Source organism: Conger conger, chromosome 3, assembly GCF_963514075.1.
Source record: "Conger conger chromosome 3, fConCon1.1, whole genome shotgun sequence".
Lineage (NCBI taxonomy): Eukaryota > Metazoa > Chordata > Actinopteri > Anguilliformes > Congridae > Conger > Conger conger.
In genome coordinates, this window is record NC_083762.1 from 69,332,427 (window position 1) to 69,337,543 (window position 5,117).

Here is a 5,117-nt window from a genome sequence, read left to right on the forward strand (position 1 = left end):
AGAGGGGGGGGGGAGAGAGAGATCGTAAGTGATACAGAGAGAATGAGAGATCACCTCATTTAAACCCACTGATAAACAGTATGTAGCTCCCACATAAACATGCATTCCTCTTAAACCTGCATTTGCCTGGTGCTGCAAAGGTGCAAAAATAAAAAAGCATTCACACATGGTCAAGAGATTGATTGATTGTGTTTCAGAATAGGGAAGAAATGTGATCCAAGTGACTTTGACAGTGGAATGACTGTTGGTGCTGTGATTAACGCACAATAGAGTTGCACAGTTTATAGAGAATGGTGCGAAACACAAAAACATCTGGCGTTGTTAATGAGAGAGGTCAGAGGAGAATGGGCAGACTGGTTCAAGTTGACAGAAAGGCGACAGTAACTAAAAAAACCAACAACAACAACAACAGCGTCATGAAGAAGAGATCCTCTGAGCACACAACATGTTGAACCTTGAAGTGGATGGGCTACAGTAGAAGACCAATAAGTCTAAAAAGTAAATCTAATGAATACCTAAAAAAGTGGTCACTGAGTGTATATTATGCATACAATTACAAGTGAATACATGCCAAAAAGTCCTTAACTATATATTTTCACTCTTATTTATTATATCCTCATGCTGCCAGTTGATCCATGGTATTTAATGTTAATGTTATTTAATGTTTCAAGTCTTGAATTAATATATAAATTGCAAAATAAAATCCCTGAATAAATTTACTGTCTAGATTTTTAAATATATCAATTAGTATTTTTTATTTCCTTTTTCTGACGTGGCAAAGAATAGGAATCAATCAAAAATGTTCTGCACAGCACACACCACTTACTATTGGCCTACTACGTCAGAGAAAAATAGCATTTGTATTAAACATCTGTATGTGTGTGTGCTTATATCAGTACGATATTGGTATCTACAAACACACTTTATTGATTTGATCATCTAGTGTACAACTCACCAGGTGCATCATTGCATGGATTATAAATAATAAATAGGCTTGATTTTTATGTACAACAATCTCTGGGGTGGTTAAGGCATGAAATAAAAGCTTTATGGGTAAGGCATGTATTAAACCAGCACTACTCAACTACATGCAGGTCTTTGCTGCCATGCACTATACTCATCACCTGATTTCACTAATTATTTTACCTACTTGTTTCAGAGAATAAGCGAATGATTAAATCAGGTGGTGTAGCACATGGTAGCAGCAAATACCTGCAGACACTGCAGCCCGCAGGGAGTGGCGCTGTATTAAACATCGCTTGTCTGGGTTTAATGAGCACTACCTGATAAGAGGAATTGAATGAGGAAAGCACAGTATCTCCACATGACTTTCTGCATAACAAAAGTTCAGACGCAAACATCCAGTGCAACCGGTGAACATTTTCACAGGAAATTATAGTGAGGGGAACTATGGTAAGGTGAACACAAACACGGAAGGAACGAAGTTCATAGAGTACGCCATGGAAGTACCAAAACAAAGTGAGCGAACAGCTTGAGAGCGAATTACTGCACCGTCTGTGCTTTGGCATCTCTCCTCTCGGAGTGTGCGCGCGCGTTCCAGTCTCTATTTACTGTGCATAAGCCTGGATACCTGTCACCGTGTGTGTGGGGCCGTTATGTTGATATTCAGCTGCCGACTCTGCAACGGTCACATTACTCCCGCAGGGCCGGTGCCAGCTGCCCCTCCGTCCCCTGCTCGCGCAGGCTCAAAACCGCCGGTCAGACCCGACCCTTATCACAGTCCTCCCCCATAAACCCCCGCAAACGCTGCTGTGTGTGCACACGGAGGAGGATGCTGTTACATTCGCAGGGTATCCCATTAAAGATATTGAACCTCCAGGCATGCTTATAAACCTCTAAACATTACCCCATTTCCCCTCTCTCTGCCCCTGTCCCAGTCCCTGACCCCCTATCCCTCTGCTACATGCCCAGTGGAAAAGTGCCAGGCTATTTTAGTGCCTAGGCCTGAAATTAAAGATACATCACACTTTAAAGAAGTGTACCGACATGCCTGCTTTATTGCTGTTGCACTGTATACATGTAGCATTGTAGTATCAACTACAGATCAGGTTTCAGTTTAATTCCAGAAAATGACAGTGTATTTCCAGGTGATGTATATGAAATTGAGATAGTTTACGGTTCGTTAAGTATTTGGGAGCGCGTGGGCAGTCCTCCAAGCAACACTGACCAAACTCCAACTTCCCAAACTTCTGACTTTAAACTTTCCCGTTCTTCCCCTCCTTATCACCTACCCACACCCACCCCCTCCCCTCTCCTCTCCCCTCCCGCTTACCCCTCTCTCTCTCGCGCTCTAAATCCAGACTTCCCTCCCTCATCTCTCTGACTCATGCTGTGGAATGAGTTTATTTCACCAGTGTTTAAATTGAACATTAAAAAGGTACATGGCAGTCCAGAGGGTGGAAAGTCTGCGCTGTCTCACTGTGTCTCCATGCCTACCTCTCTTCCTACCCTCTTCGCGCTCGATCACGCTCTCCACTGAACCTTGTCCTTTGATTTTCATGTCCCTGAATGCCAGTCTCTCCCCTTCACTCTCTGCTGCCTGTAATCCATGGCCTTTCACCACTCCTTTCTGTCATAATTCAGCTTTCCCTTCTCCAGTGCTTCATTGTTTAAGATCCGAAAAACACAATAAGCCATACAGCCCATATCAGGTTCTGAAAATGTGAGTGCCAAACTGACAAGAGACTGGCCTTGGAGGAAGGGTATGGTTTCTGTCACTTTGATAAACCATGCTACATCGCACACTAATGAGTACTCTAAGCTCACTCCTCTGGTTAATGGCATCAAAGAAATTGCCAGTGCCGTAGCTACACCTGCACAGTCCTCCTCTGCAGTATATTAACTGGGAACCGGCGTATTAAAAAGACAGCAGGCTGCAATCTAATGTATCAGGGGACACGGTTGCCAGTTTACTGCCTGATGGAGGTTTAAGTGATAGAACGGGCCTCCAGAATATAAAAGAGAATGGGAGTGAGAGGTAAATCTGCACAGTCAGTGTCTGAGAGATGTCACATGGCCTTAATTGTTTAAATATTGCAGATATGAATCAAGACTGTACCCACGAGCACTTACCTCAGCAGATCTTCAGAGTGGTCTCTGCTATGTCCAGGAGGGAGGGCTTCCAGACTGCTGAGAGACAGTGTCCGGTCTCACAAATATGATCATTCCAAATTGGGAATTACATCTTATTGGATATACAGTTGTGTTCAAATAAATTGCAGAGCGTTAAAAAAAGTGAATATTTTTTTAATAGCTTTTAGTTCCATATTTCAAATGTAGTGGAAACATTATACATTCAATTCCAAATCAAAGCTTTAACAAATTGTATCAAGTCTGCATTATTACTTTACAGGAAGCAAAGAAAAGGAATATTAATCTGTTGAAAGAAATAGCAGTGTTGACATTTTTCTCTTCAAACTGAAACATTAACGTATAAACTGAAGACATTTTTCAAGATTCAACTTCACTTTAAATTACTGAATGAATATTTATTTGCATAACCCTTGTTTTTGATAACTGCTGCGCATCTGTGTTGCATCGAGTCAACCAACTTCTGGCACCAAGAAACAGGTATTTCAGCCCAGGATAAACCAACTACATTTTTGGGTTTTGTTTCAGAAACTGCATTTTTAATATCACCCCACACGTTTTCAATGGGGTTGAGGTCGGGGGATTGAGCTGGCCACGCCATTACCTCAATCCTTTTTGTCTGGAACCAAGATGTTCCTTTCTTGATTGTGTGCTTGGGGTCATTGTCTTGTTGAAACACCCATTTCAAGGCATTTCCTCTTCGACATACAGCAGCATAATGGCCCCTTCAGTAAATTAACACACTAAATAAGATGTGCCACTCAAAGCACATCAAATAGAAACTAATTTAACAAAAATATAAATTCAAATTCTCACATTCTTACCAATAATGGCATCTAATGCAACCCTTTGTCAAACTAAAAAAAATCTTTAATTTTACATAATCTTAGTAATGCCTACTTTCCCCATTCGTACTCTGGTTATATCACCGACTGTCAGTTGGTAATGAATGCCAGACTCCATTCATAACACTTTCCTTCTCTTCCTTAGTTACCCTCTAATACTGCGTGATGAAAGTGACCACAGTAAGACAAAGACAGAGGAGAGTGGAGAGAGAAGACGTATACACCTGGGCTTAGGCAGCTGTGAGGATATCACCCATACGGTTTAAACAGGAAGCAAGCGCAATAACCCAGGGAAGAGGGAATCAGATAGCGTATGCGGGACAATGCACAGGATAATGTTTCATATTAATGTTTCACCAAGACCCATTTGCCCTGTAAGGCTTCCTTCCAGAATTTTACAATATGATTGAGGAAGGGTATCAATTCATAACTCCATGTCTGCAGATGACGTTCCATTCATTTGTTGAGACACATCATAACCAATTAATTTTTTAGCAATTGGGCTCAAATAAACCCCCCCCCAAAAAACAGAAAATACACTCTTCAAGGGCCATCTACGGTTTACAGTGCTTCTACAGTACGATCTGCCTAATCAAATCAAAAAGAAAATTCTTACACTACATTTCCCTTTGTTATGGCAAAGTGTGGAGATATTGCTGAAGACATATTGCACACCACTTCAATATAAATCGGAGGGGCATGTGACAATGACAGTATGTTCTCAATAAAAAAGCCCTTGCTTGGCATTGTGGCAAGTAGTGTGAAGACTGCTTGCCATATTCCACAATACAAACACAAGAGACTTACAGTAAGAGCCAAAATGGAAAAGCTGGCAGAGCATCAACTACACACAAACATGATTATCATAAAATGAACAACCTGTAAATCTCAGAGGAATATACTGAAATATTTGTATAATATCCCTAAAAACAAAGAATAAATCCGTTACCGATTTCATGGAAAGACAAAGCATCTTTCATCACACTGCAGCCTAGTGGCTAAAGTACATGACTGGGACCCAGAGGGTTTTTGGTTCAAGCCCTGGTGTAACCCTTGAGCAAGACCCTTAACCCCGCATTGCTCCAGGGGGGACCGTCCCCCACGGAGTCTAATCAACTGTAAGTCGCTTTGGATAAAACAAATGATTAAGAGAGACATTGC